Genomic DNA, 17,620 nt, shown 5'->3' with positions numbered 1-17,620 from the left:
ATATTTAGTTTAAAAATATGTATTAACAATTTTGTAAGCGCTACAATAATTGTTTGAGACATGCGAAAACTTAAAACAATTATGTTGTTCCGTATTATCATATAGTGTAAAACATTCCTCGTTGTTTAATTACTTTGTTTTCAGTTTATTTGCTGTATGTTTTCCATGTTTGTAACCATGAGCATAAAAACTTATACTCGTCGATAAAGTTAAATGTAGACAAGAGTTTGTGAATGTAAACTATTTTAAGCAACATAACCTCAAGTATTGAATAACACGTCATTAGTTCATTTCACTCAGATACTATTTTACACAATGCCACAATTAATTAAAATAACACCAACAACTTTGTATTAAAGAGTTTTGTGTTATTCACATCAACACTGAACTACATGCATTTTATCCATTGGTAAAATACAACGCGATTTTTTTTTCATATATTTTGAACGTATCAATGGAAGGCATGCTCATGCAGGTTTCGTTGAAGATAAGTTCTAATAATTTCTCTTTTAAAAATCCCTTCATTTATCAGTTATCCTTAAGCCTTTCTTTTTCACAACGTCATTTGTAGAAATAGAGTCCAGAACACGCCCATAGAGTAACGTGCATTACGAACTTACACGGAATAAAACCATTATTACATGTTACACTCTTTTTTTATTTTAGATACAATTTCATGGAGAGAGACATTGAATTAGACAACAGAAGCTCTACATAAATGTGTTGAAATAAAACCACCTTCTTTGAGAACACCTGTATATTTAGTAAAATAGTTCCGACAACACTTTATCTTCTAAGAAATCAAGTAACTTTTTTGTTTTTCTTTCAAATCTTTTAGAAACCTAAGTAACCTCTTTAAGCTTGTATTAAAGAGCGTCTGAGATATCGAAATTAAATGCAATAACTAAAGTCAAAGTGAAATTGGAATATTTCTATTGTGGTTTATATTCTCCGCTAAATATTGCAATAAAAATCACTTAAAATGATTTAATATAGGGTTCAAAGGTTAACTAAGTGAGAATAACCCGAATACTTATAGATATTGAATGTTTAAAACACCACTTTGCGTTATTTCTAATATGCTTTAACATATTTCTGAGAAGTTATTGCATTCTATATAAGTTTAAGTAGGATAGTTCATATATTATAATCTTTTAATTCAACTAGTCATCAAAGAATATACTAGAAAATGTATCAACATATAGCTTTAGTGAGAAACAATAGTAATATATTTATTATAAGTGCAACAAATGAAAGACTGCAGAGAAGAGAAAGTACATGTGTAAGTTTTTTATGGTGAGAGTTATATCTAAAAGCTATTTCCGTATTAACCATACCTTACCCTCAAAAAACAACTGAATCTATGTCTTCCTTGTTTACCACTCATTTTTAAACAAAATAGAGATAACTCAAATGTTAACTGTTAAACCTTCTGGAGATGAAAAAAATAAGCGAGAAATTTTAATTACTGAGGTATGAATTAATTACCTTCAACAGGATATTACTAAAACTGTTGAATGATCTGTAATGATTTTTACAAGTAGATTAAAGGTTACACAAATGTCCTAGTATAGTATAAATCCATATTTTTCGTTATTAGTAGCATATACAATTAACTATTTCAGTTATACTAATTAGACCCTGTTCTTTATTAAGAAATACTAAGTTACAAATTATATTCTGTTCTTTATTAAGAAATACTAAGTTACTAATTATATCCTGTTCTTTATTAAGTAATACTAAGTTACTAATTATATACTGTTCTTTATTAAGTAATACTAAATTACTAATTAGATCATGTTCTTTATTAAGAAATACTAAGTTACCCACTAATTTATGGCCCTATGTTTCGGCTGGTTATTTGCTGCAGATTTCAGGAATTTCCTGAAAAGGAATTTGTGTTGGTTGTAGATAAGATTCCATCCTGGTTCTTCTTTATGAAAGAAGGCTTAGCTGGTATGCTAGCCACTCATAGGTGACTCTCCTTCAGGATTTGATTCAACTAGTTGAGAACTTTCAAAAGAAACTTCTAGGTTTTACTGGCTTCTATGATAGATTAACTGAGCGAGTTGTCAGATAGGTGGATGTGTATGACTTTTTTATCTTTTTTTTACATTTGTAGACGATATTCCACTATTTTCTTTTGATCACATTTATCATATGTTTGTCTTCTCTCGCATGTGGGCTATTGTAGATAGATTGATATTACAAAGTCTAGTATGTCTACTATGCTCTTAACTTCTAACCTTTGTTGGTGATGTTTGTTTCTCCTACGCATTTGATTATGCATTCACAAGGGATGTTGTAAAGGTTTGCTTCTTTTTATCATTGGGTCTTTAGGTAGTTTATTGTTAATATGAACTTTTAAATGGTCACATATTTGATTTTTATAGGCTCTTACGTCTCAATGGGAAATATATGGCATGATAAATAAGAAAACGGAAAAAACCCTTTTGGCTCCTTGTGTATAAGAAACATAATAAGCAGCATATATATATAAGCTTTTGTTGTGTGTTGTATCTATATAATATTAACTTCATAGATATTCTACCAAGTGTTTATTATTTCATTAACTCTTCTTATTTCATTGTATTTGTTTACATTTTATCAAATATTTTTTATTTGTAGACCTTAGAAACACATTCTTATTCAAGAGATTAATTATTTGCTTTGTAACTTTCTTGTTTATGCGATTGAAGAAATGGCTTGTTTTTAAACAAAACATTTTTAATTAATTGACGTATTATAAATCTTTAGGCTATGATGAAATGTGTGACGTTTTACTTTTTTCATCAGATGGTGATTATCTCGGAAAATGTATGTTTTTCATTTACAAAATCATCTCATTCTACAAAGCAACGTGACCGAAGCAGGCAAATTAATGTATCTTGTTTCAAAAATACGAAAATCTCGTAGATTCGTGATGACGAGAAACCCATTTGAAATAAAAGTGTATTCTTAATACGACAACAAAATTTTAGATAAAACAAGATAACAGTGTTGGTTTTACTGTGTCGTTTTATCTTTCTTATATAACATAACACTAGAAAAATGGTTACAATGAAAGTGTCATCGGATAAGCAGTAATAATAAAAGCAACTTCTTTGATTCAAAAACACTAGTTTACATAATTAGTGAAAAGTTCGAGTGTCAATTAATCCACAGCTGTATTGAAGTTTGTATCTTAAAATCAGCTTCTCGAATTTTATTGTGTAATCTGAAAGTAAAACTTGTAGTAACATTATTTACCAGCTAACTATGTTACGCTTTACAACAGTAGTTCTTAGAAGAACAGTTTGGAGTATTCTTTGAAGTACTGGAGACACATAAATACAATTTCTGAAACCATTTATTACTGGAAACATTCTTATTTAATAAACAATAGAGGTGATTTTGGGATTTCTGTTACAAGGGTTTGATTGAATCTCTCAGTATTGATCTTATAGTTACAACACATTATAGGTACAACACATGGAAAATTCAACACTTTAATTACTTTAAACGTATCAAAATAAATGTAATAAGACTAAAAAATTAAAATTTCTTACGTTCAACTTCTGTAAAAAAGATGAAAGTTCTTATATATACAGAAGTGTTTATTAAAGCATTATATAGAAATAATAACGTGTTTTAATTGTAGTTATTTCTTTTGAGAAAAGTTATTTCTTTTGCACATCTTCAAAATATTGTTTATTTCAGCGCAGTGAGGTATATGGGTTGTTTTCGCAGTGGAGATTGGGTTCCAAATTCTAGCATCAGAAACATTGCAACTTACTGTTGAGCAAAGGGAACAAAGCCTAATTTATAGGCTTTGTGGAATATAAAAAACAAAAAAACGAAACATCCACAACATAATATCAAGCTACTAATGTACAATTGCGCATATCTTCTAGTGGATGTGTTCTTATACGAATTAAATAATATACGTATGTATATATACATATATACAGTCATTAACTTCTAACTACATCAAGCTATTTACATCGAGCAAAACTAATAATTAATGCCTTAATTAACATAGCTGATTTAATATATCAGCCAACTGGAAATATGTCATAAAACATAACTTATACTGCTTGCAGTACTTTTATACTACATATATCTATACATTACTGAATAGAAAATACGTGTTTTGTAGGAAATATTAAATACTTTTAAGCTACATTTATTCCATTTTTTTGTGATTAATATAAAATATTAACTTTATTCTGGATAATAAATTCAAGTTCTATCTGAATTTAGTTTCATACAGGGGAATATTCCAGTCGTTAGAATTTTCGATCTTATAAATATGATGGTTCGCGATTTGTGGTTTATTAATGCAAAAACGTTATCCGCAATTTGAGTTTTGAGTCCGAAGGTTCGCTATAAGAGTGACTGTCGAATTATTTTAATTGCTCAGGAAAGAGTAATTGAAGAAATGACAATAGGTATAATAATTAATTACATTCTCTTTGGCCAGTCGTTTCAAAATTAGGGACGACTTTGCATACTCAGCCCTTGAGTAGGTTTGTGTGAATATTTTGATAAAAGCAAACACACAAATACCGAAATATATAACGTCTTATAAATTATTCCATTATAAAAGAATATTAGATGTTGAGGTTAAAAGTCAGTTTCACACGTAATATTTTTATTTAGCTTTTTGTCTGGTAGGTTTTGCAATTTAAGTTGTTTTTGCTTTCAAAAATAAAAAATATTTTTTCTCGTAAATTAGCATTTTTTAATATTCTTTGATAGATTGTTTAGGCAGATTATTCGTGGTGAAAGTTAGGTGAATGGAAAGCAACTGCCTGTTGTAAAACCATAAGTACAGAAGACGACGTGTCGAAAAATTTCCGCTTTTTGTCTTCAGGTGATGAAGTTTGTAGATATGGCGTAATTATCTTGCAGTTTGTTTTAATGTAGTAATTATTGTAATAATGTTGATCTACAAATTTGAGGAATTTTCGGGATCTTGTTATATTTTATAAAATTCACATTAACATTTTGGTATTATTTATTGAGTACATAATGAATACTTCTTATTTTTTCAAAACCAAAGTTTTTTATGTAGCTTGAACCGAATTACGAAGATGAGGTGTAGTTATTTTGTAGTTTATCCTAATAAAGTGATAACGTAAGTTCACCAAATCTGAGGATTTTTTCGGATATCTATATTTAAACAGTCGATTATGCCCTATCATAGAAAAGCTAATAATTAGTTGCTAAACTGTTCATCTATTGGAGTTGATCTTTGTAAGCTTTGTTTGTTCAGCCTACCTGATGTTTCCAGTTGTTATGCACGATCCGATGAGAAACAGACGATCCAAAAGGTAGGATGTGTCTGTGAACTTAACGTTGTTTGAAGTAGAACTCGCTGACCCGTCCTGTAGGCTTTTACCTGGGGCTTGTGTAAGCTCACCGTTCAATGTGTGAGATCATTAGCTGAACAGAAGCACTGGATGCTACCGCTGTTTTAAAGTAGAGCTCGTGATTCGTTCAAGTGTAGGCGTCTCTTTACTGCGCATGTGATATACCTTTATTATGAAATCCCACCTTTCTTCTTTCAACAAGAAAATAAAAAATAGCAGAAAACATATCATCAGAAATTGTATTTAATGTTGAAAATGAGTAATGAGTTCAAAGGTTTGAATATTAGATTCTTACATAAAGGTATGTTACAAATCAAAAATATGTTTTTTAACCACAGATTAGAACGACAGAAGAGAAAACATGACCCTGATTATTGATAAAGTTAAATATGAATCGTACAACGTAGAAAATGAAAATCTAAAGCATCACATATAATATGATTGTACGAAATACGATAAGTAGGAACTGTTTGGAACACGGGTAGGATTGATTACATTGTTTTGTTAACACGGAACGCAATAACAACGTGTTGAATCCGTTCGTTCAAAATAAAAAGAGCCAGCAGAAGATAATTTTTTTTTTGTTATTGCGTTTCATTGTATGAAATATAATGTTTGTCGTTTTAATATGAAACACACTCATTAAATATTGTTTTTTAGTATGAAACATGTCTTTGTGGCGTTAACGTGGAATGCGATAAGAAATCTTCGTATTTGGTTTTCGGACTTGGAATTCAGAAGAGGTGCGTATTATCTTTGTCTTTGTAACTTTGAGCATGGTATATTTGCATGATATATAAAAGTATATTTGTTTTTCAACATGAAATTCAGAAACTAATTATTGTGCTTACAAAATGAATATGGAAGGTATTTATTGCTTTTTAAACATGGACAGACGAATATTATTATTTTAACATCGACCAAGAAAATTAAGTGCTGTCCATTTAACGTAATTAAATTTAGGATAGTGTATGGCATTTTAGTTATACGATTTTCTCTTATGAAACCACTTGTCTTATCTTATTTGGATATTCCTTTTTAGTTGATGACTTCTTAGTTGTTTTGCTTAATGTAAATTTACTAACATATCACTCTTGTTAATTTAGTTTAGTAATGATGTGACTTATGATTTAAGTAAAACTCAGTCATGACTACACAAGTCAAACTAATAGGTGTTAAGGTTTTGTCGTTATAAGTAACATGTGATTAAAACTAAACATGATGTAACAGAAACATAGAACGATGAGTAGATATACTTTTAGACGAACACAAAAATAATTGTGGCATATACTAAGAGACATATACGAGTTTCAATAGTTTTGTAAAGGTGAAGGAGAAAAAAAGAACAAACCAACATTAAGTTCTGCGCCACACATAAAATGTTTTCTTGGATAACTTTAATAAATTTATATATATATATATATTTGTATAGCTAAGTAAAAAAAAAATTATATGGATTTTTAACCTGACTTGATTTCTGCAAACAACAGGTTTAAACTTAAAAATATTTACTAGCTAAGAAAAATAAAAGTAGATATTGTCATAATGATTGTTTGTTATACATTATTTAACGGAGCTGTGGAATCATATAGAACACTTTCGCGGGCTAATATGGAGTGTAAGTATTATATAAATTTGTCTGTGGATGGCGGTACCAGACGTAGCATTAGAGAAATATGTGAATATATGTTTTAAATAGTACGTCAGATCAGGCTAAAGATAACATTGAGAAAAATGAAATAGATAAACAAACCACGGTTATAACACTAAAATAATTTAATATTCAAATACCTGAAATGAATATAGATAACAAAGTCACATTGGACGTTATTGTAAATGAGAGTTAAAACATACATAAAGATTCTTTTAAATAACTGTACGAAGTAAAACCTCTGGATATCTGTAAGCTGTAACATTCAACTACCATATTTTATTTTTAAAAAATGTTGATAGGTTGTTACAGTGTGATAAGCTTTTGACAGGTTAGGAGTACAATCGCCACTTTACTTTACTAGCATTTTGAATCACATGTTAAGTAAGATATTATAACAAGTTGAAGATTATTTCTTTGGAAAGACAAAAGAATCTCAGTTTTTGACAGACATAATTTGTTTATGTGTAAAACAAATTTACATAATAGTTTAAGAAAATCAACATACTTGTAGATATACACCAATATAAGTATGCTGTATTAAAATGATTTTGCAAATCAGCAAGTCACGTGGCAGTCACAGTTGATATAAATTTGTTGTGGGATGGTATGTGTCAGAACCACATTATAGCATAATGCTACTAGAAATTGATCGCCTTTGGGCAGAGTATGTAACAGCCCTTTCCAACGCAAAATATTCACGTACTCAGTGAATAAATATCCAGGACTTAATATCCTTGGAAAATAAAATGATATGGATTAGCGTTGGGGTTCAGAATCATTCTCAAAGACATCTGCAGTAATTGTCGTACTTTAGTTGTGGTAAGCAAAGTGTGTCATTTACCATCTTGTAACAAGTGAGACTCCACGAATATACAGGTGGATGATCAAAGCCGTTTACATACTCCAGACCACAGTAACCAACGTAATCAAGAAGTACCTCCATAAGGAAAAGTAAAAGTCGTATGCACACAGGTTTTTACGACACATCTTTTCCGTTAGTTGTATCAGATATCTCAGTTTTATGGACTGGTTATAGCGACTAAGTAAATATAGCCAAGAGTTCTTCGCTGTCTAATACTTTTCAATGAGTGCAAAACAGCCACAGTGCACCTTGTGAGTCTCAGGGCAACGGTAATATTCGCTACTAAGTAAATATTTGCGTTTATTTTTCTTATCCACAGGGACAGGGTGCATTTTCTCAGAAAATGTTCTTGAAAAGTAACAAACGTTTTGATGACCAACACTTTCGTGTCTGGATATGCATACATATTGTACAAATATTTACTTATAAAGGACGTGAAATTGGTAAATTATTTACCTTTTAAATAGAAAACTACTAAGTATACTATTTGCAGTAAATAAAGTAAGTTGTTGGTAGTTATTGTAGTAATAAGAATATACAATGTCAGGAGTAATTTAATGGAGCTTAGAAACTATCAGATAATACGTAAGGCGATTTAACGATAGTGAATTAATGTAATTTACATTAAACTTAACTGTTCCCTTCTTCAACTTCTGAAGTTACTTAGTTGTTGCAAACTCAGCCTACACCTGTTTAAAGATTTTTTCTATGATTTTCTGGAAAACGGAATTGCAAATCCCTCTCTAAATAAGCCCTTACATACCTGACTTCTGAGTGAGAGAATTGAGCTACAGTCTTGTTGGGTAGCATCAGAAACTCTGGTAGCCTCAAGCAGGTACTTTAAATACTTAACTTATACTTGTTGGTGGGACATTTTATAGGGATTTTTTAAGTTCATCATTTCTCTGATACAGAATGAATAATGTGTTTTAGTTGATTAGGAAGAATTGTAAGATTAAACACCAAAACAGCCATAGAATAATATTAACTTAAGATATCGCTATTAATTATGAATTTTTTATGAAAACGATTAAAATACGAATTATGAGGTAAACCAGTGAAGACAGTAAATTTAAATGTGATAATTTTTCACTAGTTTGACGTTTTAATTCATTCTCATAATAATACATAATAATACAGTCGCGAATCTGTATTTTCTTAAGGTAGAAATTCCAAGTTTTTCCTTTCTCTGGCCCGGCATGACCAAGCGTGTTAAGGCATGCGACTCGTAATCTGAGGGTTGCGGGTTCGCATCCCCGTCGCGCCAAACATGCTCGCCCTTTCAGCCGTGGGAGCGTTATAATGTGACGGTCAATCCCACTATTCGTTGGTAAAAGAGTAGCCCAAGAGTTTGCGGTGGGTGGTGACGACTAGCTGCCTTCCTTCTAGTCTTCCACTGCTAAATTAGGAACGGCTAGCACAGATAGCCCTCGAATAGCTTTGTGCAAAATTCAAAAACAAACAAACAAACAAATTCTCTTTCTGAGCCATAGCAGCGCACTGCTGAACATATAAACACTTCTACTATCTTTAAAAATGTCGATTATTTAACATTGACACTTAAGTCTTTATAAAAATTAGTTCTCATCTGGCCCGGCACGGCTTATAGTTTGGAAGTCTGTTTTGGAAGATTTGATTCATTGGTTGGAATTAAGAACAAAGCTATACAATGGGCTAATTGAAATTTGCTCACCACGCGTATCGAAACCCGCTTTCTTAGCGGTATAAGTCTGCAGACGTCCTGCTGTGCCACTGGGGTACGTTTTGGAGGGAAAAAAGACATATATAATTTAACGTTTCTCGTTTCAACGTTATATAAGAAAAAATAAAACTTTTCTATACGCCTTATCCAGCTTAACACTTCTGTGCTTACTGTAATCGCTCTGGCATGCATCATATTTAATTCCCAACATAAGCCTTATTTACGTATGGTGAGAAACGTAAGTCGTATGCCCCAAGAGTTAAACACTTAGAAGCGACACTTTCTACAATATAATTAATAATTGGTCTATACATATTTATTTGTATTCTGCATAACGCATATAAATATAAGATGAATATTTTTGTGCTAGGAACCCAATGACAATATGTATATGTATAACACTTTTAGTGGAAACTTATTACATACACAGACATTTATATATACATAGATACATATTTAAATATAATGCAATATAATTACATATGCATACACATTTCACATTTAATAGACTATTAAGCAACGTTAAAGGTATAAAATTTGTTCGTATTTTTTTTTAATTGTACTTCTCCCCCCCGTACTCTGGGGAAAAAAGTTGTAAATGTTTTTCATCTCAACGACTCATATTTTATAATTTAACGTTTTCATTATAATGAGGCGAAGGGCTGTATTTTTAAGATCACCAGAATCAACGTTAAACACGGGAAGTAGTTAAAAACATAAGTCTTGAATACTATTCAACTAATTCATAGTCATTTCTACGTGTACAAATGAAACGAAGTACGATTCTAGTGAACAACATTGTTTGTACGTTTCGCTGGTAAACAAAGAACCAGAAATAATATACTGATTTCAGTAAGGAATAAAGTTTGAAAGTATTGTTCATGTTTACTATATAATAATCGATATCACAGATGTATGATTTCAACTTCTTATATATACATACATATATATATGTGTGTGTGTGTGTGTGTGTGTGTGTTTTACATATACAAAAATAGCATCACGTTTTTAAATTATTTAGATAATTTATGTTCATGTGTAAAGTTCTGGTTAAAAATTTAACTTACATGTGTCACAAGCTCATCATGTTTATTTTTGTAAACCTTTGGTAACAAAAATTTATATACGTTTTTGATGCACTAAGTTATTCAAAATGTATAAAATGATTATTGTGATACTTGTATCTCAAAACGTCTGGTATGGATATTGAAACTTTTATTAAAATAAAGTAGGGAACAACGTTTCGACCTTCTTAGGTCATATTCTTTGTTTAACCTGAAGCTAATCTAAGAAGGTCGAAACGTTCGTCTGTGCTTTATTTTAATTAAAGTGTTAATACCCATACCAGCCCTATTGAGATACATTTTTACTTCAAGTGGGTTTCTCGTCATCCCGAATATTGTGATATTTGTCCGTGAATAATACCGTTTTGCAACAAGCAGGTAGAACAGTAAGTACCCAGTTATTTATAATATTGGGTTTACAATGTCGTTTCGTAATAAGTAGGTATGAACAGTATGTACCCAGCTGGTTCTTATAACTATGAAGGGAATTCATTTCAATGCTACCATGTTTTAGTTTTTAACACAATGCTTTAACATTAGATATTTTAACTTCTTTTTCATCACAAAGCAGATTCATATTATCACACCTAATAGAATTAGACGATAAAAGTAGTGGTACATAATAATGGGAAATTTATTATAACTTTTAACTGACTAAGAAACAGTGAGAATATGCCGGTGATTGTGTACGTGTTTTATTAAATACTTTCAAGGTAAAACGAAGAGAGGAAATCGTTTATAGTTTATGTAATTGAAATGCATATTCTATAAAAAAATACACACTGACTGATCAGAGTAAGACTAGTTTGTATACATAACGGTATGCTTCACAGGTATTGACGATAGATTTCATTGGTAGTTTTGTTGGAAATCGTAAATTATGTGTTAAATCCTATAATAGTTATAATTATTTTTGTACTTGTACCTTTAATATTTCTTACCTTCCTTTAATAGTTTGGTTTTTATGTCAGTTTAATTTAAAACTTGCAGAACATTATACACTTTATGGTGGTCGTGTTGTCCATTATACTATGTGACAGAACTTTTGTTCCTGAATAGTATGTGTTATTTCTTAATTGCTTATGTTGTAAAAGTACAGAAAAATGGTCATTATTTCCTTCAAACTTTGCTATGTAAAAACAGGTAAATTTGCAAATTTTCATTTACATAAGGTCTGAATAAAACAACATACGAATCAAGATTTACATATATTTATAGTAACGTTATACAAAAATGAAAAAATGTTTGGAAGTGAGTAGTTTTTCGGGATTTGCGACTGTAATATAGATCACTTTCACGTATCATCTCCCAAATATAGTCTCCCATCATGTTTTCGTTATATGCTTCCAGGTGACAAAAGCAAAGTTTGAAGAGAAAAATAGGTCTTTTCTACTTACTTTAGGCATAAACAATTGGGAAATACCACTCTCTGCTCAGGAACAAGAAAAAGTAAAAATTTTGTTACATAGTGTTATTATCCTGTTTTATGATTATTCCTTACAGCTAAAGATCACTTCTTCCTTAACCTTATAACTGTTGAACTTTATACAATAAGATATTATTATCTTGAGGTACTTTTATTGTACTGGTAAATAACATTTAAGTTTTAAGAGATATCAGACTCTCCTATTTATTTCTATTGTTTCAAAAATTAGGTTAAATAGACAAGATGTTTAGAACATCTTCCTAGATTTTAAAATGCCACATAACCGCATACTTATCTAAGTATATAAACGAAAATGCCAAGTTCTTTTACAGATAAGCAAAACTCAGAATACAGTCAATAATGTAATATGTAGCTAATAAAACAAGCATATATATATATATTTCATGTAATTAGATTTTTCTTAAAGATATGACGTTTAAAAAGAAAAGTTACTTAGCAAATAGTTGTTTATAGGTACGATGTACTTCCGTACTTAATAGTATATTCGTTAATCCATTAGAAGGACTTATCCGATTAACGAAAGGGTAGATATTTTTATTTCTTCTTACTGCAGATGTAATGTGAAAATTGTATTACAGAAACATTTTTTGATAAGGAAAAACAATTCTCAAGAACAAGAGAATAGTTTCAATTATGAAAATATTACAGCAGGCTGTTTATTAAGTACAATATGTTTAGGGCTTAGGAGTTAATTTTATCTTAATCAGAAAGTTGAGCTTTGGTGAGAGTATTTAGATACTTTTTAAATTTAAAATGATGTATTCTTTCAAGGATCATTACATTTCAATAAATAATAAATTTCTCAACTAATTGGATCAAAAGTATAATATAAACTTTTTTTTGTTCTAGAATATTTCTACAAATGTAATATATTATGTTCATCTTTTATTCGTATACTATAAATTGATGTTCGTATATATCACTTGATCTTAAAGTCATGTATAATCATTTGATTTCTTTTAGGAACAACCCAGTTCCACAGCTTTATGTATGACAGTAGTATCGCATTTCCAACTGAACAACTTACAGCCTAATATCCATGTTTGTTATTCTAGATGTACGAACATCAAAGTACTCAAAGAAATCTCCAAACAAAATGAAAACCATAAATTTTGCCATCTAAGCTAAATATGTTACAATGATTGAAACTTTATACAATAATCTAACCTCACACTGAGAGCTAGTCCTGCTCAAAACAGCAGTTCTCAACTTTACATGGTTTCATTACATTATAAGAACTAACGTGTTTCAAGCTGTAACCCAAAAACTCATACGAATATTGAGTTTAAATCAATGCTTAAAATTTTCTTGTTTTATACTGTCTTTTTTTTTTACTAGAAACGTTTATTTCTTTTCTGGAAGGCTTCACAATAACTTATGGCTTTGAATTTTTTAAGAATGGTTTTTATAAATGTTTTTAATGTATAAATAATTTTAATTGTATATATATATATGGATGCCTTGAATATATTTTAAGATATAAAGGATAAAGAAAATCTAAAACGTTATTAATTTCTGTAGATTTCAAAGTAAATGTCAATCTTTTCATATTTTCAGTATTATGCAGCTTCTATCCGAATTCTATACATAACATAAAAATGTTTTTTTCCTCATTCAGATAATAAATTTTTCTTTTTCAAAGTTTTGAAAGAACATCACAAGATGTTTCCAGTTGTAACCACTAGCATTGTATGTCTGAAAATAACGTGTGTTATGGGAATAGTATAAAGCTTTTGAAAAGAGTAACTGATTTTAACTTGTCAACAATTTTACACAAAAGTAACATTCATGACCATGTGCCATTTTAGTGTAACAAACTAGCCTGAATGTGAACAACATTGTTCTCCCTCACTCAATATACTGTTTCCATAACTAAGGTTCTGTGAGCTGCTGACCTTACTTCCAGTACTTTAACGTTCGATTAAGTGACTAGACAGAGGTCGTTTTATTGAGAACAAAGCCACAGTGGGCTATCTGCTGTGTCCTCTGAAGGAAAATGAACACAAGATTTTAACGTTGTAAGCCCTGGAGGAGACAAGGTTCGAGCTAATTACATAACAGAGATTTGTAAAGTTTTATCCGATAAATGAGTAGAAAAGGTTATTTTTATTATTAGTTTATGTCTGACATGTTTTTTATAGTGAGTTTTAGCTTCTTCCTTTTAAATTATTTAATAAAGTTCTAGCTGAATTATGTTTTGCTTGAACTATAATCATGATCTGATCTCGTATTTACCGAAATATATTACTTTTAAGCTAAGGTTATAGTCAATTTTTTAGTCTAAAAATAAACTAATAATAATAATAAGCTCAAGAAAATTTGTTTTACACCATTTTCAGTATTTTGTTAGCGAGGTTTCAGTTCTTTTTTAATGACCATCATCAATTAGCGTGAAAGCTTATTACAAGACCAATGAATGTTATGCCCGTTGTGTAATATAAAGTCAATCGATATTATTTGATTCCCTTTATGAATTTACATCGATGTAATAAGTTATGTAAAAAATATTTATATATGGAACATGTAAAACTATTAATTAGTTTTAAAAAACGAGCAATGTTCTGTTTCCATTGCTTATACTTATTCTTATATTCAATTTAAAATGGCTAACAACTTGCCAAAACATTTATAAGGTGAATCTAGGATCAGTTACGTCAACGATATGCTTTGATTACACTTATTAAGTTCTCTTTAAGAACACCAACTACTGAATAGCTAAGAGTCTCTTTTCATCTATGATATGTTATTATACTTTCCCCAGTGGCACTGTGATATGTATGCGGACTCAGGCCGCTAGATATTGGTTGTCGATACCCGTGATGGTCAAAGCACAGATAGCCAGTTGTGTAGTTTTGTGCTTAATTTCAAACAGAAAATACATCATTCTTGATTACTTTATGTTGCTATAAGAATAGATTAAGTTCCTTAAGAAGTTAACTTGTACAGATGGATTTTCTTTTGGCAAAAAAAATAATCTTAATGACTCAATCAGGGTTTTATTTGTTTTCCATTGAGATTGTCCTCGCATTTCTCTGTAAATACGTACTTAACCGACAAGTGGTTTAATTAATCATTCATAACAAAACTTTGTTTTCATGTCCCTTAATACCATTTAATTAATGAATAGTGGCAATGCAACTGCTCATGAAAAAATATATTAGACAATATAAGCATTCCCTGCTGTTTCCCGGTGAGATGGCGGTAAGTCTAAGGACTTATAACGTTAGAATCTAGTGTTCGACTCTGTATGGTGGAACTCCAACGAGGCTTTGCTCTCAAACAAACATATCAAAGCTTGGCGTTCACTAGTCAATCATATTATAGAAAAAAATACATTTTTTCGGTATGTTTGCGGACTTACAACGCTAAACACATAATTAACTTCAAACAAACAAAATACATTTTGTCGTAAAATATTTTACAATTAAAAGGAAAACATTTAAATAGATAAGTTTAGAACTTTAAATTATCCAGAATCAAACACAATATCAGTATGCAGAGAAAATGAAGTAATATATTAATTAGCATGTGGTACATGCGGACTTAAATATGTAAGTTTAAGTACAAATCCTTTACACTTGAGGATTCACATTTCATTCAAGTATATTATCTTAATATATATGATATTTCTCGTTTAAAAATTATTATTTTATAAAAAAGTTCATAACATTGATATACAACGAAATAATATTTTATATTTAACAACAACTCTTTACCATTGTGTATTAAACCAGGAATTTCAAAGTATAGCAGCCGAATCTTTAAGTAGAAAATAATTACAGTCGACGTTTGTTTCGTATTTTTGTTTATGATAAAAAGATAGAAATTGAGGGAATTGTAAATTTTTATATGTTTTTAAAATTTAGATTTTCTTTACACTGATACTTATAACATTATTAAGGATGTTATAAAAATTTTTTTGAATAAAGTTATAAAAACATAAAATGTTTATACAATATTAAGGATCTTATTGAGGATTTAACTAAATTTAGATTAATTTGGGCATGTTCACAATCATAATAATAGAAAAACTGTTTTTATTATAAATTTCAAACATAAATATCATATTTTTTGTTTTCAAATAATTAAAAAATTGTTGTAGATCAAATAATCTCAATAAAGAACTGAAAAACGATTGTTAATTTTATATATAATAAGTCAATAGTCTTTATTGTTCATTTTAAATAATTTGACTCTCCTAATCTAGAAAATATTTATAATTTACCTTTCGAATGCAGTATTAATAATGTTATTATTAAGAATATGGATGTGAAAAGAGGAAATTATTCCAAAATTCTAAATAAAAATAATAATAAAATATTACAAAATATAAAGACAAATACTGCAGAATATAGTATTTAAATTAGTAAAATTGTTTCTCCCCATGAAATTTTTCTTTCATGGAAAATATTTATTGTAAATGATATAAGAAAGAAATTAAAATACATAAATTTACCTAGTTATACTATACATATTCCCTTTTTACTTTTAAGGGAAAAATTAAAGAAATTCAAAAATAGTTTGTAATTATCCATGTTCATAAAGATAATATTAACTTTGGGCTTATATGCAAGAAGAGGCCCGGCATGGCCTAGCGCGTAAGGCGTGCGACTCGTAATCCGAGGGTCGCGGGTTCGAGCCCGCGTCGCGCTAAACATGCTCGCCCTCCCAGCCGTGGGGTTGTATAATGTAACGGTCAATCCCACTATTCGTTGGTAAAGAGTAGCCCAAGAGTTGGCGGTGGGTGGTGATGACTAGCTGCCTTCCCTCTAGTCTTACACTGCTAAATTAGCTTTGTGCGAAATTTCCAAACAAACAAATATATGCAAGAAATTTTACGCAAAGATTTTAATAAATGAAGTTGATAATACAAAAAGAATATCTAAATTTATGTCTGAAAATACAAATTATGAACAACTTACTGAAATATGTGAAGAATGAAATATACATGTTGGTTATAAACATTTAAAGTTCCCTTTCTAATACGTAATTCCTAAAGTACATAAAAGTACAGCTAAGCTCATATTTATTACTAATTCATTGAACAATATTACCAAACCTGTAAATATCATGTTAAATCAAATTTGTTAGTTTCTACTTTCTAAAATAACATAAAAATCCTTTAGCATTTCCAAACCTGTATTTTATATAAAGAAAACCAATTCATAAATAATAATAATATGATTTATATGTTAATTTTTATTTACAATATTCTGTGTTTTGATATGTGATTAAACTTTATATATCAAATTAACTTTAAAAAATATAACAAGTCTTCAATCTTTCGTCTTCCTAAAGCATCGCCTTCTACTACAGCAACCTTATAACGTTAGCTGTTGTTTAAAACATTTTAACAAAATATCCAGCTTATATCAGCAAATATTAATTATATTTCCGAAACATAGATTTGTTTTTATACTGTATGTAAGTAAAGAACAGTAATGTGAAAAAGCTGAAATACACGTAAGAAAGGATAATTTATAATATGGTTAACAGGCCTTTAAGTAAATGTCTTGTTGAATCAATAGCTGGGTTAA

At 29.7% G+C, this 17,620-nt stretch overlaps 1 protein-coding gene across 1 annotated transcript in view; it reads right to left on the bottom strand.

Moving 5' to 3' along the window:
- LOC143223198 (uncharacterized) overlaps positions 1-5,441 on the bottom strand; it is a 46,144-nt gene extending 40,703 nt beyond the window's left edge. Inside the window, exon 1 of the mRNA XM_076450799.1 lies at positions 5,263-5,441. The gene's annotated coding sequence lies outside the window, so the exon portion shown is untranslated. The remainder of the gene's footprint in view (positions 1-5,262) is intronic.
- Between the last annotated feature and the right edge of the window lie 12,179 nt (positions 5,442-17,620).

The sequence above is a fragment of the Tachypleus tridentatus genome, chromosome 8, assembly GCF_004210375.1.
Source record: "Tachypleus tridentatus isolate NWPU-2018 chromosome 8, ASM421037v1, whole genome shotgun sequence".
Classification (NCBI taxonomy): domain Eukaryota; kingdom Metazoa; phylum Arthropoda; class Merostomata; order Xiphosura; family Limulidae; genus Tachypleus; species Tachypleus tridentatus.
Note: the sequence above shows the minus strand (reverse complement) of the source record. Positions and strands in the feature narration are given on the sequence as shown.